This window comes from Eumetopias jubatus, unplaced genomic scaffold (genome assembly GCF_037043125.1).
Source record: "Eumetopias jubatus isolate StellerSeaLion01/CBP00866 unplaced genomic scaffold, mEumJub1_p1.0 scaffold_10, whole genome shotgun sequence".
Taxonomy (NCBI): Eukaryota; Metazoa; Chordata; class Mammalia; order Carnivora; family Otariidae; genus Eumetopias; species Eumetopias jubatus.
Window position 1 is genome coordinate 89279565 of NW_028274816.1, and position 27969 is coordinate 89307533.

General features: G+C 48.4%; 1 pseudogene; it reads right to left on the reverse strand.

Annotated features, from left to right (window-relative positions):
- Positions 1-21169: 21169 nt before the first annotated feature.
- Positions 21170-21269, reverse strand: LOC114216345 (U2 spliceosomal RNA; annotated as a pseudogene).
- Between the last annotated feature and the right edge of the window lie 6700 nt (positions 21270-27969).

Sequence of the window (27969 nt, forward strand, 5' to 3'; positions counted from 1 at the left end):
CCATTTAGGTTGAGTTTTCATGGGATCGTGAAGTGTTTGTGGCTCGTGGGCCTATGTGTGCTCTCAACCCAAAGACAAGATGAACTTGAGCCCGAGGACGGAGGCAGCCTGGCCAGGAGATGGCACCGGTAATTGTGGCCGGCCTAATGGGAGCTTCCAGATCTCGTGCCTGCCATTTTTTCCCCTTTGTCTGCAATAATAAAATCAGATTTCTTGAACACCATGTGTCCTCGAAGTATGACGTGTTTTACATACATATTCTCATTCAGTCCTTTAAAGATAAACAAGGGCCGGCTACCCTAAAGCTCAAGATGTTCAGACAGGATGGTCCTTGCAGCTGAGATGAGGTCTGGGGCAAGTCCTGGGAGCCTGGCTGGGAGGCTGCCCCAGGCAGTGATAACCCCTTCGTGGCAAGTCTCAGAGCTTATCCAAGGACCACACAGGGCTGAGACCGAGGTGGGGTTGAAGATATTGTGCATGATACGACAAAGAGCCAAAGTCATGGTGAAGCCGAACAAAAGCGGGATAGCAGCATCCTCTCCTGACCCTGGGGAAAGGGAGATGGTGCTCCTGTATCTTGGAGCCAACCATGCAAGCCAACCATGATCTGCAAGAATAATCTGAGGTCCTTCCACACGGCTGGGGCCGAAGGAAAGAGACGGCTAAGCCTGGTGACAGAGGACAACCTCACGCCTACGGTTCCTTCAGGGGAACTGCTGAGGCTGATGTGAGTCTCCTGCTTCAGCATGGTGAGCAACTGTGAGAGGCCAGAATCTTCCACGTGAGCCCAAGCAACGGCAAAAACCCCAACGGAGCTTCCAGGCCCCCCAGATTGTGAAAGCTCCTTCCCTTGATAGAACCCAGTAGACTGTTCCTGGCCCCTTGGTCATGTACCTTGTTGCCCTTGGGGGCAAATAAATATCCAGGAAGGATTTGTCTGCTTATTCTGCTCTCTCGGAAGAATTCAAAACAGCTGGGAGGGGAAGCAGCCGCATTTGGCCACGGGGATCGTCTTGGGGGGGGGCCTCAGAATGAGTAGGGGTGGAGTTAGAGAAAGGTTTGCCGCCCCACCATTTAAGGAGAACCCCAACCGAGTCTGCAGCCTCTTAACTTCCGGTCCCCAGAGTGGGTCCTTTCTGCCTGCCCAGTCACCAGCTGGTCACCACAGAAGAGTTGACCACCCCCACCCTCTGTCCAGGGAGGAAGTTCGGACTTGCAGGCTCCAGCCCAGAGCCTGACCCCGGCCTGCTGCATGCCTGTGATCTTCTCCTCCCCCTCCTTCCTCTGGTCTGACTTTCTCCAGGTCCCAAGGAGGGGGTTCCAAAACCAAGAGGCTAACACACCCTTGGCAAGTGCAGGGAAGAGGGAAATGTGTTTGACACATGCTCACCCCGAGTGCACGGGAGGGCTCCCAGCAGGATACAATTAATGATCAAGGAGAAAGGAGGGGATTGCAACAATATGGGTTTTTTTTTCTCCTCCCCGTATCCCTAGTTCCTGGGCTTTGGCAACAATTCGGGGTGGAGAGAAGAGCATCCCGAAGATCTGTAAATAAATCACTGGGGCACATTGGTCTCTGGGGGTAAACGGAAGGGGACTTGAGCTATGTTGCTCATCCTGCAGTGGAAATCCAAGGATTTCAGAAGAAAACTGGATTTTAAACTAGAAACCAGCTTAAAGCCATTGGGAAATTTTCCTCAGTCTTTTGAGGCGCTGGATTAATTTGGGGAAAAAAAAGGAAAGAAAATTCAGAAGGGAAGCAGGATAACCGAAGTTATTAGAAGCTTTAAATTTGGACTAAGTGGTCCGTGAGCATCTGAGTCTGATAGGAGGTCAGCATCAAAAATGGGAACAGGACCTACCTTTCCCCACCTTGACAAGCCAAATTTGGTTCCTGGACATCTGAAGACCCTAAAAAGCCAAAATCCTCCTCCCTTTGAGAAAATCTGCTTCACAGTCACCAAATCACAAAGTGTGTTCTTAAGCGGTCAGGTAACAATGAGATAGAAGGAGTTATTGATACTGTGTGTATTCTTCCCGCTGCTGAAGAAGCTCTGTGTGCACAGAAAGACTCCGGAATCCTTAGTGTCTTTCCTCCCACATCTAGCCCTAGGAAAGAGAGAAAGAAAGAAAGAAACAAAGGAAAAAAAAAAAAAAAGAAGAAGAAGAAGAAAATGCTACTGATCAGAAACTGTTTAGGGGAAATCAGATTTAGGTTGATCAGAATAACTCCATTTTGGTGGACCTGTTGGGAAAAATGTTAGCTGAGTGTGTTTTCCTGGGGAAGTCACACTTTGTGACAGGTGGCTGTCCCCATCAGCACCTGTATAATATCCCTTGTGATTCTCGACTGTCTCAAGTAGGGCAGACTTTAAAATCCCCATTATGTAAGGAAGAGAAGTAAAAACCCTGGAGAATTAGAATGACCTGAGCAAATTCCATAGCTTCCAAGCCTTGGGGTTAGGATCAGACACCAGTGTTTTCCTTTTGCTCATCTGTTTTACTTTCTTCCAGTTTTCTTCCCCTTGACCACGATGGTCAGGAGTTGTGGGACCACCCATATGATTCCGTAACGATAAGGTGGGCGGTGCTTGGAGGAGGCCAAGCCAGGAAGGTCTAGGGCCCCCGTCCTTCCCTCTCACTGCCTCTTCTCACATCTTCTCGGGACACACGGCTCTCCCGGAAGCTGGGTGCATCAGGTGCCCAGCTGCACACGCGGTAATCAGCAACTAGTACTCCGTGTCCACATTGAGGAAGTTGGGGAAGAGAGAAACAGAGACCTTGGACGTTGCTCTCCGGTTTCTCTTCATGAGTGTCCTGCAGGTTCACCCATCTGCTCCTGGAAGGTTATTACCTGTTGTTTATTTTATCTGAGGTAGCCCAGCAGGCTCCATGATCTTGCTCTGTGATCTTTCTTGGCACAACGCTAAAGCTAAAGTTGGAATATCTGGGTGTGGGCTCAACAGAGCTTGGGGCCAAGGCAACTTCCTTCAGGCCAAAAAAATATGGGAAATTTCAAAGACCAGCCCCGGGAGAGCCAGCTGTGGGTGAACAGGCCCGTTTGGAAGTGCCCTGAGTAGAGCCCGACGTTGGGAATTGGAAAGCGACTCTTGACCAGTGCCAAGGAGAGCTCTCGTTTCTCATTCAGGCACAAGGTCCAGCTTGACGAAAGGAAGTTGAAAGAGGTTTGTAAACATTACCCTCCTCTAAAGGGCCTATCGCTGCTTCGTGGCTAGCCTGGGCCACGGTGGTGGGGTTAACGGAAGAATTCCACATTCCTTCTTGCCCATCCCTTTCTTTGCCCAATGGGGTCACATCTCCTCCTTTTCTCCACGTGTCACTAGTTGTCACAGAAAAACCTTCAACAAATATTAGCTCAACCTGGATCTGGCTGCAGCGGTACGTCTTGCTCCCAGTTTCATCCCAGGGTTTGGCCGGGCCTGCCCTTCAGTGCCTGGCACCCTGCAGAGATTTATAGAATTCCAGAACTGGAAGCCACTTGAAAGTTCTTATTGTTCTACCTCCACTCCTGGGAGCCAGGATGGAGCGCGGCATCCCCCGCTCCAGTCCCGGCCGCTTCTCCATCATCATTTTGTATCCTTTTCACCTCAGCCAGTATATAAAGAGCTATTTTAGGTGTCCCCGAGCTTCAAAACAGTGGAAGTTGAACAAAACTACTGTGGGTGGGACAAATCCTCCACCATAATCTTGGCCCTTGAAGTGAGGGCTGCTTGAATACAACGTGCTGTTTATGCAAATCCCATGCAAATCAGGGCAACTGGATTAACTGGGGAGAAAAAAAATCCCATGGTCTTTCTGAGCCTTCCCAGCACTCCATGTTGGCTTCAGAAAGGATGATTTTTTTTTTTTTTAAGGCTGTTTTCTGTTAGAAACTTCTCCCCTGCACTGGTAGCCTCAGCCGGCCGGAGTTGGTCTCCCAACTCGGCTCTTTTTGTCTCCCTGGCCCATGTGTGAACAGGGAGGTTTGTTTTAAGTTCTGTCAACGGGGCCTTGTTGGAAGTGACCACACCTTAGCCAGGCTTGCCAAGGTCTCAGGAGGGGGTGAACGTGGGGCCAGTGGCTGGCGGGGCCCAGGGCATAAGGAGGACCTGGTCAAAACACATTTACTCAGGGTCAGGGTATCTCCCCATGACCCAGGCAGATGAAGAATCTTCTTTAGGGTGGGAATCTGACTGTTTGTAAGATCCTGGGGATCCTATTTGAAAACACAGTCCGTTGCCATTTGACATCCTTAGAGACACCAGCTCAACCACTCAGCTTGCATATTTATGCAGAACGAAATGCAAATGAGCCCATTGAACCCTTTGTCTATGTCCTGCCAAGCTGGGAACCTGGGTCTCCTGACAAACTCCACCTCCCTGCCTTTATCCGCTCCAGAAGAGTTTTTCTAATTAGGACATGGAGCCTCTGAAACTTCGCTTGTTCAGTGAAATTCAACTGTATAAATATGTTTACTGAACTCCTACTAAGTGCAAAGCACTGTTAGGCTTCTAGTGGAGTACAAAGAAGAAGAAAAATATCTAGTGATTGACCGTGAACTGCTCAACTAGCTCCTTTAATGAGATTTCCAGTCTCAGTTATTTTTCCCACTTAGTTATTCGTTCAGCCCATGTGTACTGAGCACCTACTATGTGCCGGTCTGTCAGCTCGGCACCGGGGATATACAGCATAGAGCAAGCGTAGGACGTTTCCTGCTCTCGTGAGCTCATGTCCCGAAACGGACGACACAGACAAAACGAGGTGGTAACAGATGAAATAGCAAGATAATCACTGATGGTAATAAGGGCTAGGAAGAAAATGAACGAAGGTGATGTTTAATTAGGACAGAAATGTGCAATGGATCGGTTTGGTAAGACTTCATAACAGTTAAATCTTCTATCTAAGGGAGTTAAAAGCCGTGACAGAAATGGCAACGTGAAGCAGGCGTTTTTGCTTATTACCTGCATCCTCTTGTGCCTTAATTGGAATAATTATGTTCTATTAATTAAGGAATTCAGTAAAGATTTATCGGGTGCCTTCTTGGCTCAGGAAGCGTTTTGGGCGCTGGAGATCCATTACGGGCTACAACCAGCTCGGCACCTGCTCTCATTGGTCACATCATGCAGACGCTCAGCAGGGGCACAAGACACACAACATGCCTGAGGCAGGGGAGGGTCGATGTGGGCAAGTGGTGGTGGGCAGAAGGGGGCGGTAGGCGGCAGAGGGGGCATTGACATGAAGCGCAGCCCAGGCGCCAAGAACATCAGGAAGCAGGAGTAGAGGGTCTAATGGACTTGATGTGTTTGAGGGACAGCCCCTTGTGGCTGCTGTGGAGTCAGCAAGAGAGAAAGTGGAATGAGGCAAAATGGTCAAGGAAGGCAGAGGAAGAGCCTGGGCTGAGGCGAGAGCTGATCATCAACGCAGCAGGAGACTCTTGGCAGATGACAAATAAGGGAGCACTTGGGTCTTATTTATAGTTTCGATCGGTGGTTGCCGAGCAGTGATTAGGCAGCAGGAGAGCAGAAGGGGAAGCTGGAGATACAGATGTTGCAGTCATTTAGGCAGCGGGCGGTGGCAGTTTTAATAAAGGGGACCATCCAGGGGCTGATATATAGGGAGCAAACTCAACCATACGTTGAAGGTCAAGCTCCCCTGCCCAGTAAAGGGACTGGATTTGGGGCGTGGCGGAAATAGAAGATTTAAGAATGATCCCTAGGGGATCTTGCCTTGAGCAGGTGGGTGAGTAGTGATGCGCTGTAGGCTCTGGGGAGGGTTAGGGGAGGAATGGTTGGAAGGGCATTAGGGGTGGTGCTTCAGACAGAAGGAGGGTTGAGATGCCTCTCGGGCGTCCGATGGGAGATGCTGAGAAGGCAGCTCACACATCGGTCCGAGCTCACAGAACACAGCTGATGTAGAGCCAGTATCTTTTTTTTTCTCTTACTCTGAAACACGTATTTCCCACCATTTCATAAAGATACTGGATGGAGTGAAGCGAGAGCTTCCCAGTCCCTAGAGGGACAGGAGAAGCTGAAAGAGGTGGACAAGGTGGGGCTGCTCCTGAGGGCTAAGGGCCTTGTGTACCGCTTGAACTTTCCGAGGCAGGAAGAGAAGAGCAAACTCTCAAAGCCTGCTCGCTGCCAGTATCCTGACCTTCCATGGATTTATCAGGCTTGCGTCACAGAGGTGACTTCCTGGAGACAAAGTGAGGAAATTCTAATTATAATCTGGGGGAGTACTTGGTGCCCCAGGTGTTCATTCCTGGGAGGGCCTGAAGTGAAGCCAGCCAGGAAGAAGGTGGCCCTGCCTTCTGGGCCAGAGCCACTCACGGCTTCGCAGATGAGAAGGGGCCTGGAGAGGAGCTGTGCTTGGACCAGAGGTATACCGTTCGGTTGTGGCAGGGCTGGGCCTCAGAACTGGGTCTCGCTTTGGTGGCCCACAATATTCCTCTATGTGGGGCCCAGCAGGAAGGTGCTGTCGAAGGCTGTGACGTAGGAGATGAGCGGGCTCTCAATATCCACCCTTTGATCACACCGCCACACAGCCCTCGGATAGCTCACTGTTAGTAGCTAACGCCGCGGTCCAGAGTCTGGCTGGATCATTCACACACTGTTGTCGTCTAAGCGGATGACTCCATTCAACTCTCCTACAAATGCTCCTGAAGCATAACAACAAATCAGACCATTAGAAAACAAAGCAAAACAGAAGAAAAACACTGTCTCTGGAGGTGACTATTTTCATTTGTAAAGGTAGAGGTATTGGTGAGGCTGTGGAAGTCTGTAGCTGACCTCTCCAAGGTTTGCCTTGTGTGTTGAGAAATTTCTTAAGATGGTCTAGTTTTACATCTTGAGTTTTCTGGGTAAAATCTGGTTACACATGCAATTTAAAAAGAGCGAATACTAAATAGAATAATCAAGTGCAATGCGTGTAACTTGATTGGCTCCCCAGTGGGGTGACTGACCTTCCCAGTTTGCCTAGGATAGAATTAGGGGGGATGTTCCCCAGACTTTCAGTCCTAAAACTGGGACACATCCGGGCAAACCCGGACTCTAATTCCAGGTGAAAAGGAGAAACAAAAACTAAAACCATCCCCAAAACTAACAGCTCTAAAAGGCATTTGTAAGACAACTAGGGAACTTCAGTACGGGTTGGGTAGCAGGTAATGGATAGGCAACAGTGTGAGTTTTCCTTAGGTCCGCCAGTGTTATGTGGTTATGTAGGAGAAGAATGCCAACATTCTAGGCTTTTGAGAGGTGACAGGTTCTGAGGTCTGCAACTTGTCTTCAAATGGTCCAGGGACAAAACAAAAATAAAAAATCACACACGCGTCATTGAGACAAAGCAAATGTGGTAAAAAAAAAAAAAAATTAGCAATTGCTGAGTCTAGGAACTACATGGATTCTCCCTGTATTATTTTTTCAAGTTTCCTGTCAGTTTCTACCAAAAAGTTGAGAAAAAGCTTTTGAGTGGAAAGGCTACTATAATTTCCTTTTAAAAAATGTAATTTCTTATATAAAATTGTCCAAGTTGTAACTCAGCTCTTAGTCACAATTTGGTTGTAAAGATTGTTAGCTGCCAAGAGAATGCACATGGTCATATTTTAGTTAGCAAAGTCTTACTGAGAGTCATCAGTCAAAAGTAGGGGGACCTTAAGACAAACCTCCACCCAAGAAAGAAAATAAAAGGAAGGAAGGTGGAAAGATTTAGATGCCAGAAGACACTTCCAATGGATACCCACTGAGATCAGATCTCTGGGTAATGAGACACAACACAACAAAATTCTCTTCTTGTTTCTTCCACATGGAAGATGAAGGAGGAGATCTAGAAAGGAAAGGAGGTAAATGTTGGGAAATAAAACCATCCCAGGAGGAATGGGATGGAAGGGGGTGTGCCGGCAAGAGAATGATTTCCCTCCTTGAAGTAACTAAAGATAGTCAGAGCTTTAAGGCAACTGAAGGCTAGGGGCGCCTGGGTGTCAGTTGGTTAAGCATCTGATTCTTGATTTCAGCTCAGATCATCATCTCAGGGTCATGAGATGGAGCCCCATGTCCAGCTCCACACTCAGCGTGGGGTCTGCTTGAGATTGTCTCTCTCCCTCTGCCCCTTCAGCCCTGCTCTCTCTCTCTCTCTCTAAAACAAACAAAAAAACCCAGCAACTGCAATGCTTTTTAATGCCGGGCACTCAGTGGGAACTAAAAAAAAAAAACAGAAAACACTAGCTAAAATATTTAATCAAGCTGAATGAATCTGAGAGTCACGAGAGAAGTGTTTGGCTTTGCTCATCACAGAAAAACAGAGAAATATTCTTATTAATTCTCATGCAAAAGGTAAGATCCGCATGGGGACCCAGGAATTAAATATTAGTAGAGAAGTTTCCAAATTATACCCATTTGGATGTTTCCTTAAAAAGTGGTACTAACTCTTTTTATCAGTCTTTTAAGCTGTTGAATATAATTTCAATTTTAATTTTAAAAGATGAGAGGAGAGGGGCGCCTGGGCGGCTCAGCTGGTTAAGCATCCGACTCTTGGTTTTGGCTCAGGTCATGATCTCAGGGTCCTGGAATCGAACCCCGGGTCTGGCTCTGTGCTCGGCTTGGAGTCTGTTGAAGATTGTCTCCCTCTCCCTCTGCTCCTCCCCTGATTGCACGCCCTCCCCCTCTCTCTAAAATAAAATCTTTAAAAAAAAAAAATAAAAGATGAGAGGAGAAAATATTCTGATCTTGTTTTCGGATAAAAATCAAGGGAGCCACAAAATTAATCTTGGTTTCCTTGGTCTGTGGACAATGTATGCAAGATATCAAGGTTCTCCTGGTAGTGTAATTTTGCAGCACGGGCAAAGAACTCCAGAGAGAGACAGGAGATGAATTTGGTTCAGTACTTGGGTTCAGGATCAGACAGATCTGCCAGGGAGCCTTAACTCTGTTTGTTCCCTGCCTATGTAATCTCAAACCAGCCACTTAACCCTCCAAATGTCTGTTTCTTTATCTATAAAATGAGACAATAAGAGTATATCCTTCATAGGGGCGCCTGGGTGGCTCAGTTGGTTAAGCGACTGCCTTCGGCTCCGGTCATGATCCTGGAGTCCCGGGATCGAGTCCCACATCGGGCTCCCTGCTCAGCGGGGAGTCTGCTTCTGCTTCTGACCCTCTCTCCTCTCGTGTTCTCTCTCTCGTTCTCAGATAAATAAATAAAATCTTTAAAAAAAAGTATATCCTTCTTAGTTTGTGAGGCTTAGAAGTGTCTGGGCAGGTGAATTAGCATCATGCCCAAAATACAGTAGCTTTCGATAAATATCCCCTGTTATTATGTCACTTACTACTAATAAGAAGGACATAGGCCTGATGAACTGGATTAAACTTTCAGCCCTAGACATATCTCTTTGCACAGAGTGATCTCACATGACAGAGAAGTTGACTAAATCTAGGAAAATGCATTTTGAGGATGACAATTCTGTACCAATGTCTTTAGACCCATGCAGTGTTCTTCTGGGACTAGGACCTTGTTTAAATATTTGGTTTTAACTCCTAACACTTTTTCTTTCCTGAAACTGCATGCTCTCATTTAGAAGGACCTGAAAATGTCCACAGCCTTGGAATCTGGGGTTCAGTCCCGTGAATGAGGGGAATGAGAATGCAGGGCCGAACTGGGGGACAGCGCAGTGTGAGAACATCAGGAAAGTAATATTCCAACCCAGTTCAGGAATACCTGGCCCCAAGCACTCACTCTGGAGGGCAGGTGAGCCAGAAAGGGTGCTGGGACCCTTTATGGCTTATAATAACCACTGCAGCTGTGCAAGCAGAGATCAAAGATCAAATCAAATTTCAAGCTGCAGGGACCTCAATCCGATCACCTGCAGAGGTCAGGGAAAGGAATTTTTCTTCCCTGAAGAGCCCCAAGATTGGCTGAATTCCCAACAGGGGGGTTTGGCAGTGCCTTGAAGGATCACATTACTGGCTACTGCCCAGAAGCAAGGGGACACAGCCTAGGGGTTGATGGGACCGGTGGGGCCACTCCATTGTTCCCAGGCAGAGTGCCTGCCAAGCAGAATGGAGAAACACAGAGAAAGCCCAGGACTTGGCATCCAGGGGCTCCAGCGTGGTCAGTGCTCAAAAGCCTCCTTTGGAGTGTCCACTCTCAAGGTAGGTCCCCAGAATGCTGATTGTTGACGCTCTTTTGGGAGCCGTGCTGGCCTCTGTCTCATCCTCCTTTGATGAGCCCACGCTGACATGGGACTTCTGCCAGAAGGAGGATGGGCAGTGGACGGCGTGGCCATCTGCACTGTGCACGTCCCCCACCCCCCCACCCCAACGCACACAAAGGAAAGTCGCTGGAGCCCGGACGTTCAGGCCTGTGCCCAGTTGTGTGGATATTCGTTCAGTGTGCCCTGCTGGAGGCCATGCCATCTGGTCCAAAGGAACACCCTGGCATCTCTGAACCGTCAGAGAGAAGCAGGAGGCCCCCTCACCCCTACATTAGCTCTGAAAGGCTCCCTGGAACCTTCTGAACTGGGACCTCCAACCTCAGCTCTGGGTCTTTGCCTCTCCCACTCACACCTGAAGACATCCCCCATTGGGGAGAAATTAGGAAGATTTACTGCAATGCTGGGGAGAGGGTTTCATTCGATGATAAATACAGAGAGACCAAAATTTAGTTCTTGAGAGATTTAATAGGTTCTTAAAAAAAAAAAAAATATTCCCCCAGTGGTATTTCAATGGTCTTTGGCAGCGGGTGTCCTTCAGAGTGAGAAGGAGGTGTTTGTAAGTCACGGGAGGGTGGGTAGAATGACATGCATCATCCAGTGAACCTGGAGAACCCAGTAAGGGTGAACTTGGCCGCTTGGACTGTGGATGCCAATCAAAAGTGCTGTGTTGGGGGAAGGGGGAGGAAGTTTGTCACCCGTTTTAATATCAGAAATTCCTTTACGTGGGTGGTAACTGGGGAACAGCTGCAGGTAGCTGAATCACAGCCCAAATCCTTGCAAAAACGCTGGTGGGACCCCTGCCAACAACTGAGCAATGGCTTTTCAAGCTGGAAGGGAGCAAGTCGAACTAAGTAAGACAAGGGGGTTGGGGCGGGGGAGCGCATGGGGGTGGGGAAGCCAGTTTTTAAAAAGCTGAGTTTGGAAGCCGGTGCATATTTAATAGGATTAGAACACATGAGTTAGAGCTGAAAATTCTCAACCTGCCTCGTTAAACAGCCAGCCTGCAGGAAGGCCCAACTCTCCCTGCAATGGCAGGGAGGCGAGGGAGGGAGCCGAGTGAGACACCGGGGATTCTTCCAGGGGAGCCGAGGGCGAGGCTGCAGAGAGATTTTGGAAGTTCTTTTCTCCTGTCCCCTCTGTGCAGCCCTGGGGCTTCCTTCTGTCCCACTCGCGGGTCCATGAACACACCCAGTTTGTCAACAATGCCTTCGGATGCCCTGTCCCTGTTTGACTTGGCCTTGGCCAGTCCTGGGGGGAGGGAAGCCTTTGCTTTCACCTCCTCGTGTGGGTGCGTGGGCCCAGCCTGGCCTCAGAGCTCTATTTAGGTACTTGCTGGAGCTGTCTCGGATGCAGCTCTGGGTCTGGGGGTTTGGGGGCGTGGCAGGTGGTGGGAAAGAGTTCGAGTCAGCTGGGACGTTCTCCTTCTAAATATGGATCCTTATTTGCTTGCCTGATGACTTCAGCCTGCAGGTTAGAGGGCTGTCTGGTCCCCAGGGCCTCGGCTGGAGAGCCCACGACGCCGGGAGTCATCTGGGTCCTCTCAGGCTTCGGGCTCTTGCGCTAATGCGGTGAGCCCCTTCTGATAGCCCCTCTCAAGCCCCGAGCTTCTTTTTCCCCTCACTTTCTGACAGAGGCCAGAAGTCATCTGAGCCTTTCCTATGGTGGCTTTCAGTACCACTGAAAGGAGAAACAAGGCCCAGCCTTGCTGCAAATGCTCATGGGAGACACTCTGCAGATCATGTCTCGAGGGTCAAGGGTCACAGCCACAGCCATGTGCGGGTGACTAAGGACCAGTGGGTACTTCCTGTGATGGCGCCCGGACTTGTCTAAACCGTCCAAACCATCCTCGCGCTCGTCACGGTAGCCCAGGTACTACGTACAGCAGTCAAAAGAAAGACAGCCTCTCTGAAAAGAACTACCAGAAGTTCCTGAGGCTTAGCTACACAAATATTGCCCTTCCTTGGTTCTTCAGGCTACAGACAATCGTCTTCCTCGTGTTCTGAAGTGGAGAGAGATTCCTCAGTCTTGCCTACAAGACCAGAAGGTGTTTCCTCTATCTTACCCTTAAATGTAGGTGGAGGCTAAAGCCTCTAGATTGAGAACCCACATGTGAGGCTTAGACAGGGTTGGGTTCGTGCTCCGGCCACCACTTACTAACTGTGCCATCTTGGCAGCGGTGCTGAATTTTCTAAACCTCGGTGTCTTTGATCTAAAAGAGGCCAAAGATAGGATCCTATGGAAAAACCACCACCACCACCACCACCACCACCTGCACGTAACATGCTCTGCACGCAGGTGTACGCTTCAGGAACCTGGAACACAGTCATAGGGGTGGTTATTATTACCAATGACTGACATTCAGTCAGCTCCTCCCATGGCTCAGGCCCTGCATTAGGATGTTACATGATTCATTCCTTTGCTAGCCTCAGCTCAGCGGCCCCCTCAGCCCCCTCGCCCTCGTTCCTGGCTGAAGCAGTGAGCTTGCCGCGCCCTCCTTCCCCGACGTGACACCCAGGCCCCTGACTCGGTAGATAAAGATCTGGACCTGGTCTCGGGAGGTCCTGGAGGCCCAGGTCTTTGGACAACCCAAGGGGATTCTTGAACCCCTGTGAGGGGTGGAGCTGAGCACCCGGATGCGGGGGCCTCAGGAATCCGGGGAAGCAGGGACCGTTCCGACAGCTCTGGGGAGCCCTGAGTGAACAGTGTGTGTCCTGCCGGCTGTGTAAACACAGTAACCAAACACACTGATGATTTCCAGGGCCCACCAGATGGCAACAAGTACAGTGGGTGATGCGGTTTCCGTTTCTTCTCCTCCTCATTTTTATTTGCTCCTCGTGCCCCAGGGTAGGACAGAATGTGAACCTCCTTGGAATCTTTGTTATAATCCTAAATCTTTGCTTTATAGATTTGCACCCGCCCTCATGTGGTCCTTCCCAGCTTTGCTAAGATGTCACCTTCTCAGTGCAGCCTTCTGGGACCAAAATCAATCAAGCGAGTCCCCTTCATATAGGGCCCTGCAATTGTCTCTTCCTCCTTAGAGCTCCCCGCTCCTGACCCCGCCCGGACACCCATGTATTTTAACTACTCCTTTGTTTTTTTAATTTTCTTAGCCCCTTTCCCCACCCCCAACAGAAACAAAATTCCTAGAGGGCAAGAATTTTTGTGGAACTTTTTTTTCTCCTACGTTACTGTATCTCAGAGCCCCTAACAGTGACTACATTTTTCGAATGAAAGAATTTATATGTGTCCCTCTTGGGCCAGGCTGACAGGAAGCTGAATCCTGCAGAAATATTTTCTGGAGCCTGAGTTAGCGACATCACATGCCCCATTTCCAGACTTTCCTAGAACTAGAAGAGAGGTCAACACAGGGTCTTCACCTCCAAGTTTCCAAGATAGAGAAGCCCTCCTTGTTCAAGTGCAAAGCAACAGCAAGTCAGCAAGTATGCTGGAGTCAGACTGGCAGGATTCCCCCCCGCCCCCGCCCAGGGTCCTGTTTTGGGGGCCTCAGCCCAAGCATACCCTCCCCCATCCGGCTGGTCCTGCCCCTACCAGAGCCTGGTTCTCAAGCTTCACCCTCCTCCAGGGAAGAGCCCACAGCCTCTGGATGTTCCAGTCCAGGCTCTTCTCTTCTTTAAAGCTTTAATCCACTTTCCCTTGCACAGAAGTGAAATAAACTTTTCTATTTTATGTCATGGATATTGTTTTTGCCCCTCGGCGGAGGTAACAACCCTGGCCCGTGGCCCTGGCCACTGACCAACAGCCCGCACTCCCAGCTCGCTCTCTGCACTCAGCGTGAGCTCATCAAAGAAAACAGAGCAAAGGAAAGGAAACGGGTCTTGGGACAGATGGAGTCATTTAATAGGAGAGCTGGGGACTGGGGAAGAGAGAGGCAAGACTGGAGCAGGTTTGCCTGCGCTGGTGTGGGCGCGGGGGTCGCTGGGTCTGAGGTGTCCTGAGCACCCTGCTAGGTCTCCGTCTCCCTGCCACTGCAGAGAAACACAAGTCAAAGCCCAAAGTGATTTCCTGTCCAGTCTTGGCTTCCTGCCAGCCTCACTCGCCGGATTCATGGTGGGGGCAGTCATTCTGCCAAGTTCTCTGTCATCTGAGTTCAGGCTTCAGTTATGTAATCGATGTAACGAAAAAAGCAAAAGGCAGTTATTTTTTTATTTCCTCGCTTGGCTGAAAAATGCATCTTTTAGTGATCTCTTTATCTTCCTCGCTTTTCCCCTTTAATGATTTCTCTCCTTATTTTTTTTTTTTTTCCTGAATAAATAACAGGTCCCGGGGGAGGGGGTATGAGAAGTGGAGTTGAGAGATTTAAAGTTTGTCTTTATCTCATTCACGACCTATGCTTTATTTTGTGATAAGAAATGTTAACATAAAAGAAGAATTTCCCAGTACTACAAACATTGAGTGTCTACTGAAATATGGTTACGATATGGTCCCTGCTCCTAGGCCAAGGAAGGAGGCAGACAAAGACATAAGTGCACACGCCACACTCTGCGAAGTTTCTATAACCTGTAACAGGTATACCGAAAGGGATGATGGAAGGCGCCGGGTGGATGAGGGATGGATTTTCAGAGTCTGCCCAGCAATCAAAACGAGGAGGGCCATTGCACGCCTAGAAAATGTCCCCCATGAGGGTATTGAGTATCGAAAGAGCATGGCCTATTGGGGAAACCCACAGTCATTGCGCATGGCGGTGTGTTGGGTCGGTGAGGCCTGGGGAGTTGGAGGTGAGCATGGAAAGGAGGCTGCAGAAGTGGTGGGCTGGGCCCCGGCGCACTGGGGTCGCCACGGCAGCACACGGGGCTTATTCTGTGGGTGACCAGAAGGCACGGAAGCATTTGTGTCAAAGAAGGCGGTCAAATCTCTGTTTCAGAAAGTGAGTCTCGCGGATACAGAGGATGGATGGAAGGGTACGCGAGGGCGGAGGGAAGAAAACCTATTTGTCGGTTTATTAAGCAAATATTTACAGAGCTCCTTTTGTATTCCAGGTCCTGGGACACAGCAATGAACAAAACATTATTTTCTGGAAGGAAAAGCCAACAACAAATATATGATACACATACAACTAAATACACAATATATAAATGTATCACATATAGTTACATGATATATACATATGCATGTGTGATGCGTTGAGAGGTGTGAATAGGGTCTTTGAAGAAAAAGGAAGTGGGTAAGATTAAAGAGTGATAGGATAGGGCATCACATTTTATTTTATTATTTTATTTTTTTTTTAGAAAGAGCACACGTGAGCAGGGGAGGGGGGCAGAGGGAGAGAGAGAGAGAGAGAGAGAGAGAGAGAGAATCTCAAGGAAACTCCCCACTGAACGCAGAGCTTGATACCGGGCTCTATCCCAGGACCCTGAGATCATGACCTGAGCTGAAATCGAGAGTCGGCCCCTGCAACTGGAGCCTGGGCTGGATAAAATGAGGGATCCGGTGATACCAATATTTGGGGGAAACTAACAATATTTTGGAGAGAATAAATGTGGCCCCAATTAAATGGTGATGATAGGGAAAGGTGAGAGAAAATTTTAGGAGGTCAAATTGAAAGGACTTCTAGCTACAGAAAATGAGAGAAGGGGAAATGGCCCAAGACGGGGCCTGGTGTTCTGGCTTGGTCATCTGGCTGACTGGCTGTATCATTAAGTAGGACAGAGAGTGGGGAGGAGAAACTGTTTCTTTAGAGAAAAATAACGCTTCACCTTGTCTTTCTTTCGGGGGCTGCTGGTACATCCCAGGATTCTCTTCCTTTTTTTTTTTTTTTGCCATTGTTCTTCCTGATAAATCACCCCAGATCTTGGGAAAGTCAGATAACATCCATTCTCCTTTAAGAAAACGATGGAAGACCTCAATCCCAAATGTCGGGAGTTTAGGGACTGATCTAAAGGTGATTTGGTTTGTTTTCTACTTTTTTCCTCCCTCTTTTTCTTTTTGATTCCAGTCAAGGAGACCACTTACTAGACAAAATCAAAACCTCTTATACCTTAAAAGAATAAAATCCAGACAACATGTGAAAATAGCACCATCTACCCCGAAGCACAGGGACTCTGTTGCTCAGAGAGCAGAGGTTTGGAGGCCCACAGTCTGGCCACCAGCCTGACTCTAAAACCATTCTAAGCAGGTCCTGTGTTCTGAAGACCAGCGGGAAAAGGGAAAATTGATGACAATTTTAGTCTGCTCGGGAATAGCGGAAAATGAGTTTTCTGAGCTGAATTCTTGAAGAAGTTTTCGAACCAAAGGATTGCCACAGTCTAGAGTTCTGAAAGTCATTTGCAAAATCCCCCAATGGTGCCGGATACTTGTGTTTTTGCACTTGTGCACTGAATGCTGTTCATGTGTTCACTCAGGGGGCCTGTGGTGCTCCTTGAATTGCTTATCTATTTTCCCATCGTTTTGCTAATTACACCGCGGCTCATTTTTCCTCCTGTGCAGCTGTTCAGCTGGAAAGGGTGACTGTTAGCAAAGCTGCTCTTCCATGGGGTAGGGGTAGGTAGCCCGTGTCTGGATGTGCAGGGAGTGGTTGGCTAACCCATGGGCTTGCCTTAGTGAATATGTGCTAGCCCCACGATGGAACAGTCGGTCTCGGCTCTTAACTGCTAGTATTGTGCCATCTTGACAAATTTCCAAACAGAGCAAGAGAACAGTTGGATCACCTCTGCACTTGTTTCCCAGCTGGGCTGGAATTCTGGTCCAGGCTGGCGGCCCCCAACTCTTTGGAGCCTTCCCGTTGCTGATCTTCAGACTTTGAACACCCACTCTGTCTTCTTCATGTGGGGCATGTGGTGTCAGGGACTGTTGTGGGTGGCATGACATGAAAAATGCTCTCCGGTTTGGGGGAGAGACTTTTAGTGTGGATGGGAGTAAAATTTTAACTCAAACCAAAAGGGTGTGCCCCTTCTGGAAGAGCATGGGGGCAAGGAGAAGGGAGGGGGCTGAATCCATGACATTCCCCCCTGTTCTTAGGCTGAAACCAGAACCCTTACAATGGCCTCCAGGGTTTCCTAGTCATAAGGAACCAGCCCTTGCCTACCTCTCACATTCACCTTGTGCCCTTCCTTTCCTCGGCCAGTATGCTCTATTAGTTCGGGTGTTTGATTATTGTCTGTCTCCCTGACTAAGTTGTGTTCTCTGTGAAGTCAGGGGTCATGTTTATCCGCTCAGTTTATTTGTTGGTTGAATGAATGAATGAATGAATGAATGAGTGAATGAATGACTTGGGAAGCTTGAAGTTGGCGCCATGTGCAACAGCTCAGCCTTCCAAGCTGGGGCTCAAGGAAAGGTCCTTTTCCAATAAACTACCAGGACTGAAAAGGTTACTAGTTCTTTTCTGCAAGGAGAAGACACCTCAGAAATCTGAATGACTTAATCCTGTGGAGACTTGGTAACTGGGGGGTCCTGCACTCTGGGGAAGGTGTTACCCTGCAGCCCCTCGATGATGTGGGTCTGAGTAAACAGTGTTCCTACATACACATGTACAGCAAGAGGGTCCAGTTTTTAAAAGCAAGGCACACATTCGGAAGAGCTTTCAAGCTAAACACCATGCTGCTCATGGAAAGGGATGCTGAGAATAATTTGGCATTTGATTTCTGAAAATGTGACATGGACTTTGCTTTGAAGCTTTAAAAATAAAAGAACGCAAAAATTTTTTTTTAAATAAAAAAGGAAATGCACCGCCAATTCTGCAAAAGGAAAAGAAAAATAAAAGCAGGTCAAATGTTAAGCCTGGATCACCCTGACAGAGTGTGTTTAATATGTATATAAGCAGCGGGGTTTTAGGCAGCCAATTTTCTTCTGTTGGGAGGCTGGAAGGAGGCAGTCCTGCTGATTTCTTCAGAGGGAGGGAGGAGCCAGGTTTACACCCCTGTAAAGGATGGCTTATCAAGGCTGACTTCCTTCTAGCAACTTTCATCTTTTTATATTATTTGTCTTGCAACTCTTTAAATCTAAAAGGACCTTGGAGTTCGAAAAGCAAATTTTCCAAGAGACCTTAGGATATGTTTGAATTTGGATTGGAGAAGCTGGGGGAGGGCTGGTGCTTGGTTATCAGAAGATCCTGGATCAGACCTGGCCTCTTGGCCAGTAGAGGTCTAGCGAGGATTCTAAGTCCGTTCTGTAGAGCCTTCAGAAATTATTAGACCAGACACAATGTGTTTGGCTCCAGGCTCTCGCACTTCACCTCCGCTTTTTACTCTAAATGCTCTTTAGGATGTCACTGCGCTTATCTAGGATCTGCTTGCTATAAATCCACCTGTGAGACTCTTGTACGGCAGAGAGGGGCTCTGAGGGGGAGGCCTTGTGGACGCGACCACCAGAGGTGCTGGACATCGGCCAGCCATCTGAGAACGTGTGTGGTGGGAAGGGCATGGGGCTGAGAGTCCAGCCCCTGGAATTCCAAGTCCCACTGTCCCTAAGACCCAGCGGCACGGCTCACTCTGACCAGGTCACTTCTTCTTGCTGGGTCTCAGGTCTCTGATGTGTCAAAAGAGACAATTAGGGGCACTTGGGTGGCTCAGATAGTTAAGCATCTGCCTTCGGCTCAGGTCATGATCTCCAGATCCTGGGATCGAGCCCCACGTCAGGCTCCCGGCTCAGCGGGGAGTCTGCTTCTCCCTCTGCCTCTGCCTCTCCCCCTGCTTGTGCTCTCTCTGTGTCTCTCTCTCAGATGAATAAATAAAATCTTAAAAAAAAAAAGAGAGAGACAATTAGATGGGAGGACTTAGCAATTTCAGAGTCCACGAGCTGTCCCTGTCTGTGCCGGGCAGATAGTCCCACGTACACAGCGGCAGAGAACAGGGACTCGCTTTGACTCTTGGTGTCCATTGTCTAACGTGGGATCCTTCTCGGAAAAGCCACATGGCCTGGGTGACCAGGACTGCGCTGACTGTGCCATACACAGAGATGTGTCTGTGTGTGTGTGTGTGTGTGTGTGTGCATGCATGCGTTCCCCTCACAAACAGTGTGTGCACTGTGTATGCAAAAACATGTATGTTTTATTATATCCCCTGGACTAGCTTCTACAACCACGTGTCAGAGGAGCAGGGATGTGAAGGCAGGACGTCTCTGATGGTTGTCCAAGTGCACTTCTGGGTTTGCATCAAGTGACTGAAGCCAGCATGTCCTAGCTTGGTAGCGGTAGAAGACGGGGGACAGAACGGTGGTAATAGCCCAAGGAAGAACCCCTGCCTGCCGGGCAGTCGGAAGCTCGCCCCCACCTCTGTTCCTCCCCCTGCATGCTCCACCCCCATCCCACCAACCTTAGGCTGGCCCACATGGGGAGAGAGACCACAGGACCTCAGAGCGCGTTCACCCCTCCCAGCTCTGCCGCTACTCCGGCCTCGGAGGAGCCAGAAGGCCTGCATTAAAGGCTGTTACTGGAGCCAGAAGGTTGCAATCAGGAGTTGGCTGGCAAGGCTATGGGTCACCAGAAGGGTCACCCCTGACTTATTTCCATGTCCTGCAGTCCTGTCAGGAGGTCTGTGGGGGCACAGAAAGCAAACACAGCAGAGGGCTCCAATCAGAAACAGCCTGTGACCTCCTGTAGCCCAGAGCAGGCATGATGGTCAACTTTCCTACAGCTCTCTGAGGACTTGGGTGGAGGCGCATAAAAGTGCATATCGGAGTGTCTCTGGGCACGTCTTTGTACTTCACGGCCTTCTGCAGATTGGTGCCAAACGCGCATGCATTGTGTGCAAGCGTGAGACACTCACAGGGCGAGAACTTTCAGGGGACACAAAAGCCTCTAAACGTCTTCTGTGTGGTGTCAGCGAGTTCAAAGTGACCAGCCTCACGGGCTGCTGGGTGTCCCTTGCTCTTTTGTGAGAAGGCTTGAAGGAAGCATCCTGAATGGCACGGCTAATGGACAAGCGGATCAGACTGCCGACCCTGTCACTCAGTGGATTTGACCAAATCAATCAGTATCAGGTCTGATCAGTATGGGAAGGCGATGCAGGAGAACGTGCCTTGAATACGGCCTTGACAGGGATGGAGAGAGCACACAGCAGCCCGCATTCTCCTTCCTCTCTCTGTTAGGCCTCCTGGTCCCTGCTTCATGCGTGGTGACATTCTTTGGCAGCAATGTTCTCTCCTTGACTATCAGATTCCTTTTGGAATGGAAGGTCCCCTGCTAGTATTATGGGCCTCTTCTAGGCCTTTCTGTGCTGTTGTCCTGTACTTTTAATATGCATAGTACCTCACCTATTGACTTCATATAATGGTTCCAATTTACATGTTGCTTTGCATGCGATTTGCATGACATTAGGTCCAGTCCCCCCTTCAATGAATATTTATCAACAGTCACATACCAGGGAGATGTTACATAATGAGAAGGAGGACCAAGGATACAAAATCCTCTAAATCTTTGTTGCTTTTCACCAACGGCCTCTACCCCTTTTCCCCGTCCACTAATCCATCTCGCCACCTACTTTTCTTTGACGGCTTCTTAATAAAAGTTGGTTTGCTTGGGATAATCACTAGTTTGGCTTCTTAGAGCCTAGCCCCGCCTGGAATATATATTCCTGAAGAGTCAGAGCATACTGAAATTGTACCTGCATGTGGCTCTTTACATAATTTCTACCAATGACATCACGGGCTTCTTGGACTCCTTCCTTTTAGACTGACCGAGTGTCAGTTCTGCATCTACCTTAAGAACACTTCGGAAGTGGAGCCTTTATTCCACTAACACTGAAGAAAGGAAGAAACTGAGACATGAACCTTAGGAGGAATTTACCAAAGGCTACTACACCAAGTTCAAGCTCAACATGAGGCTACCCCGCATTTTCCGGATTCTATTATGTCTGAGTGCTAAGAGAAGGAGGTTAGACGCACAAAAATTGTGCCCTAGAGAGTTCATAATATGCCTTCCCTGTCCTTATACAATCCTTCTGAACTTGTTTTGGGGCAGTTTCACTTGCGTGGCTATATAGGACATGGACCTACGTAATATGTGGATCCAGTTGCTTCAGTGATTCCTCCATTACTCCATGGAGTAGTGTATCGTGGACCCTCTTTAAACTAAGAACAGATACTACACTTGATCTTAGCCAAAAGGCCGAGAAGCGATCATGGACCCTCTTTAAAATGGGACCTTTGTATAAGATAGAGTAGTACAGATCATGCTTCAGCAACAAATAAAAATATCAATTTGCACAGTCCAACAAGATGGCCAGTTGCCCTCCACGTGGTGGCTCAAAGATCCCGGTTCCTTTTATTTGGTGGTTCTGCCATCTTGGAGTCTTTTACTTCCAATTGTAGGGGCAAGAATATGCAAGATGGCTTAGGGGTCCAGCTGAGCAGTGGTGGGCACTGCTTCCGTTTAACACAATTGCAAGGAAGATTGGGAAATGGAGAGATGCACAGAAATATGGGTGAACACTGATGATCTCTGCCATACCCACTTAGCTGTGGGCCTCCAAACAAATCACCTGTTCTCTCCAGGCCTTCCTTGTTTATCCATGAAAAGGGGACAAAGTCCTCTAGCTTCTGGAATTCTTATGAGAATTAAATGAGATAATACACAGGAAGGTACCTACCAGCACAGTGCCAGGCACAGAGCAGAGGCTAAAGAAGTGCTCCCCTCTTTGCAATCCCAACCCTCTTCCCTATTCGTTGTTTCTTTTAACACGCAGCAAAAGAGGAGGCAGGCAGGATGGTCTACATATGGTTTTCGTTGGATAAATCAGGATGTGAGGAGATGCCATTTGCATTCTTTGCTGGTCTTCTCAAGGCAAATGAGTAGCATCTAGCTGTTTGGGAAGAAGAGGTTTTCTTAGCCCAGGTTGAGCCCTTCCTGCTTTGGTGGCTATTTCCAGGTTCAGTTGGAAACAATAATGTTACAAAATGGGATACTACCCATGAGCACCAGGGCACTGACATCTAAAGTGGTAGCAGTTTTCTGGGTTGTCTTTCTAAGTTGTACACAGAAAAAGGCAGGCTGCATGTCCCCCAAATTATTAGCACAGGTGTGGGGAGCTGACTCAGCTACACTCTGCTTACTGGATACACTGCAGGTGGGTGGAGATTGTGTGTACAGATGGGCTCTCTCTGACTCAAGCCCCAAAGGTGTTGACACCTAGGGCACAGCTTTGGGAAGTGCTGTATTTAGAAAGAGTTGGCCAGTGGCCTAACCTATTTTCTCATCCTCTAGAATACGTTAGAAAAGTCAATCAGATTGAAATTCCAGCCTTGCTATCCTTATAGACCTCTTCCTGCATCCCTAAACCCCCAGACCTCACTTTTTCTTTGTGACCACTTGACAATTTAGATTGATATCTTTAGCACTTTTTTTTTTTTTTTTTAAGGCCCCAGTGTAAGGCAATTCTGGAAATCAGTATGGGTCCAATGCCTATAAAGTACCAATTTGTAGCAGTAACGTAAATAGTTGTATGGAAATGCATTGAGTTGTAAATAATAAAAAACTTTAATAACAGTGGTTTAAAGATAAAAATCATTTAATTGCCTCACAAGAAAACCTGCGGGATGGGAGTGCAGAGCTAGTTTGGCACTTAATGATAACTGCAAATTCACGCTTCCATCTGCCTTTCTACACGTCCTTCCTTAGCTTCACCTCATGGATGTTGCCTCATGGTCACAAAATAGCTTCTGCAGCTCCAGGCATCGTATTTGTAATCAAGGCAAAAAGATGGAAGAAATTAATAGTGCCAGTTGCATCTGTCCCTTTTATTAGGACAGCAAAAGCTAATCTTAAAATACAGATCAGGATGAAAAAAAATTATTTTCAAGTAAAATCAATGCAATCTGACTTCACTTCCAAAATCTGAATTCATTCATGGTTTTAGAATCTCTCCTTTCTTCCTTGTTCCTTTTTTTTTTTTTTTAAGATTTTATTTATTTATTTGACAGAGAGAGAGAGAGAGAGAACAAGTAGGCAGAGAGGCAGGCAGAGGGAGAGGGAGAAGCAGGCTCCCCACGGAGCAGGGAGCCCGATGCGGGGCTCGATCCCAGGACCGTGGGATCATGACCTGAGCCGAAGGCAGCCGCTTAACCAGCTGAGCCACCCAGGCGCCCCTCTTCCTTGTTCCTTGCAGAAGGGACCGTAGACTATAATTCATGGTCATTTTCTCCTGTTTCTTCTGGTATGTCTCTTAAAGGTGGAGAAGGAGACCTCCAAAGTAGGAGTACGGCGGGGAGAAAGATAGAAATTATCCAGAGAGAGGTGTTTTGACCTAGTTCAGTCAATATAAGCTCATATTTCACCTCCCCTACCCCAGCCTTACCTTTAACATCATCTGCTGTGAATTTACCTGCTTTCCCTGTGAGCTCCTGCCCCTTAGTCTTTGATGGAAAGATTTCAGATTCAAGTGGTGATACCACAATGCCCGTGGATAGGTACATGGCTGGATCATCAAGCTTACTGATAAGTTTATTTTAGGGCAGCAGAAAATAAAGTCTGCCACAGTTGTAGAAATCAACTTTTACTGAACTCCCTAGGATGAGATTAGATCTGGTACTTGGAGAGGAGGGTTTCCATGCCTGCTCTCACATATATAAATGAAAACTGACTTCAGACACCAGTTCATTCAAACATTTTTAAAAAAATTAACTCTTTCTTCTCCTCTCCCTTTCATATTCTGAGAAAATGGAAATGAAGTCCTAGGCATTTTAAGAAACTGTTCCAGGACTCCTTGGAAAAGTCATATTAAAACAGGAGGAATTGGACTCCTGGGTGGCTCAGTCGGTTAAGCGTCTGCCTTCGGCTCAGGTCACGATCCTGGGGTCCTGGGATCGAGTCCCGCATCGGGCTCCTTGCTCAGCGGGGAGTCTGCTTCTCCCTCTCCCTCTGTTGCTCCCCCTGCTTGTGCACGCTTTCTTTCTCGGTCAAATAAATAAATAAAATTTAAAAATAAAATAAAACACGAGGAATTTTATTTTATATTATCCAAGGCACCTATCCAAGGCCATGACTCCCTGCAGACATTGCTGACCAATCACAGCGAACTTAATGTTGGTTATGGTTTCACAATCCACCTGTGCAGAATGGTTCAGGAATCCACTACCAAACCGTCAGGGTTGGTTGCTGAGATGTGATGAAACCTATTTGCAACGCCTGTCTGTCACGGACAACTTCCATAGCCGTCTTTGGGTAGATCTAAAAACCAGAACACTAGTTCATTCATTCAGTTAAATTCTGTTCAACTGTTTTCTGAGAGGTTTCCTTTGTCAGGATATTCTATCCCCATCCCCCCATCATAAAGATCTCTGTTAAGTCATCGAGTCAGGGTGTGGGGTATGCCCCAAATTCTGCGATTAGTGTGTTAGGAGCACACAGCCGGCCTTGGAGATGTGCCCATGGAGAGGTATCAACTTCTCACTGCAGGAAGCTCCTCAGAGAGGAATAGCTAGGGGGTGACAGGTGACACGGAAGGACCCCCCAACACCCCTTCCCACAGCTGGGAACATTTGTCAGTAGATGGGATGTCTTGTGTGAAGAGATTTTGCCCCAGAATTAGTGATGATAGCATACCCCCTTTCCCACAGGGCTCCAGCATCACTAAGCCTGACACCTGGGCAATTGATCCACATGGAGCTGGGCTGAAGGGACCTGAGAATTCCAGGTCTTTGGACTATGTGGGAATAGTAGGGAGAAGCTGATTTGGAAGAGGGGGGTGGACAGAAGGCGTGATACTCCCTCGGTGGTAAGGCAGCTGGATAACTAAACAGTGGTTAATGTTTCTAACTATCCTCACTGACTAAAGAACAGGTTAGAACATGACCACAACTAGAAAGTGCTAGCAAGTGTGTTTTGAGGTATGCTTTTCTTGTCAGGGCAATTATTTTTGTTATTTTAGTTGTCTTTGACCTTCATTGGATGGGTTGCTGAGCCTGGCTTTAAATGTGAAGAATGAGGAATCTGAAATTTACATGTGTTTGTACAACACAATTTTCATTTGCAAATTACTGTCACATGATAAGGACTCTTTGAGTTTCAGAACTGTGAACACACACACACACACACAGTGCTTTTGATCTTGTCTTCCCTCAGGTGGACATTCCAGAGAATGTAAATTTATTCTTACAAATGTATGTCAAAATACGTGTTCATATCGATTGAGTTTTTACTCTTGCCATGCACTGTTTCAGGCAGTGTGTATCTTGAATCCTTACAACCCTTTAAGATAAATACTGTTATCCACCCTATTTACAGATGAGAAGACGAAACCCAGAGAAGTTAAGTGACTTTCTCAGGGTCACACAGCCATGAAACAGCAGCACCCAGATTAGAACTTAATTACTCTGACCTCAAAGCCAGTAATCTGAAACCCAGTTCGCTTGCCTGTCCTTTTCACATCTAAAATGCACGATTTATTACTCAGCATCTCTTTCCTTGAATGCAGGTGAAGATATCTGCTCTCACAGTAAATGCACTGGTTCTAGGTGTCCCTTGGGGCGGCCCGGTGCGTGTTTTCTGCTTCTTCACTGCAGTGGAGAATGCCCCCAACCTTGGAGGCCTCAGATCGGTTTCTGGATCTTTGGGATTTTTTTGTTTTGTTTTTTTTTCCCATTTAATTTTGATGTCGCCCTGGTCTCTCCTCCACTTCCTGGTCGGGTCCACTGGGCGAGTCCACTGGGCGAACATTCTGAGGGCAGCAACCACTTCAGCTAGGGAGCTCCAGTTGTTGTTGTTTTTCAACTCCCTTTGATCCTATTTTGTGGTTGACTTGGCGAAAGTCCACATCTGTCACCAATGAGCTTTAAAGCGGCTGCAACTCAAAGCCCATATCGGATTTGACCTCAACACACCCAGTTCTGAGGCATCCATTTCCTTTCCATTCTGGAGGAACACACGGGGTTTCTCTGGTTGGACATTCATCTGTCTTGCTCTCTGTCGCTCCCTCGCCTCCCCCCGCAGTAATCCTTCAGGCTCAGGAAGGACCTTCACATGTTTCTGTTGCTGTGCGGCATATGTTGTGTTCTAATCCTTCCTGTGTTTGCTGTAGGTATGGCGGGTCTCCAAGACAAATTACTGGTGTTGTCGGGGAGGTCACCCGGGCGGCGTTCGGGTGGGGGATGAGGCGGGAGATGGCTCTGGGGGGGCGCCCCTGGGGCCACCTCCGCCTCCAGGCCTTGTTTGATGCTCCAGTGCCGGGCCCCGGGAACCCAAGCTGCGGGCCGGCAGAAGGGGAAGGAAGAGAAGGGCTTTACCTACTGGTGGAGGGGAAGCTTCTATGGGGCAGAACTCGGGCAACAGATGTTGGTGGACGACCTGCCAAAACTGCGTTGAGGGTATAGGGGAGCGATGCATATGTCACTCGACGCAGGAGGATTAGAGAATCCATGAGGACACATGCCTTGTCCCTTCACACCGTGACACCTCAGGGAAGTGAGTTATGAGAACACAGAAATACAGTCCATGCACAGACAGGGACTGACGGGCCAAGGCAGGCAGCATGAATGATGCCTTGGCTTTCCTCTCCCCCCTCCAACCGCCCCCCCCGCCCCCAACCCTGCCACCTCCCCCCCCCCCCCCTGCTGGGGCGATTGGCAGGCAGGCGTGGTGCGATCTTTTGTGCAAGCTGCAAAATCAAAAGCAGGAGTCCTCTGATGGAAGGGCTGCCTTTGGGGTTGTCTTGCCTTGTTCTGCCCAGTCAGCCTCCCCCCCCACCATCCCCCACATCGATAAGAGGACCGAATGCCATGCCCGGGCTTGTCCTTTTCCCTGGACTTTGCAAATGAAGTCATAGGGACGATGGCCAGAGGATCCAACCATGCGTCTCTGTGGATGGCACAGGCACCAGGGAGCCTCAGTGAAACGCACAGGATTCAACGGGCTCAAGTCGTCGGAGAAAGCAGGCATGCGACCATGGGAAACTCATTCTGGGCTAACCGGGATCCAGGCAACAAGTGGGAAGAAGTGGGCTAGATTCCACGGTTTCTTTCTTTCCCTCTGTGTTTGTTAGGTCTTCACGGGACTCTACTCCTGGAGCTAGAGACAGGCAAGAGATGGGAGCGCTCCAGTTTGCATTCCTCTACCCGTGAAATGGTGGGCGTGCAGGGGAAGTAGCAGAAAGAGGGAGCCCATAGGAGACCGGCCTGGAGAAAAGCACATTCTGGAAATGGAATGGCTTGTGGAAATGAGTCCAGGATTGAGATTTCTTGCCCTGGCTATTGCATCCCTGGAGGAGGGGGTAGGACAACCCAGTTGAAGTCCATTACAGGATCCTGTGAAGCCCCGGGACGTCTCTAAGCTGAGGGACCCCTACAAAGAGAGATCGGGACTGTTTATCCCCACTAAGGGAAGCAAGCCTTTAGACCAAGTCTTGGTCACCTCCCATAATTCCAACATATTTCCGCCAGAGATTCTAGAAGGGATAGAGGGAGGGAGGAGTAATGGCGGTAGAAAAAGGACAGCATGGGGACAAAACAAGAAATGTGGAGAGGGATGGAGAAGGACAGAGAGTGAGTGCGTGGGACAGAGAATGAGGAAGAAGGGGGCACAGAAAGAGAAAGGATGACACATACTATTAGAGAATGTTAAAGTAAAGGAGACCTAGTGGTTGTGTTGATCCTGCCACACTCGGCTCCCGGACCTACAGTGTTCTGTTTTGGACTGGGTGCAAGCCATGTTGAGGCACTGAACCAAATAGGCCTCAGACAAGAAGAATTCCAAGGGCATACACACTGTGGCTCAAGTATCTCCCCTTATCTTTCCTACGGCCTTCACATCTGACTGAGCGTTCCCATGAGAAGTCCTCAGACTCCACAGACTATGTCCAGAGCACAAGAGACAGTACAAGGAAGAAGTG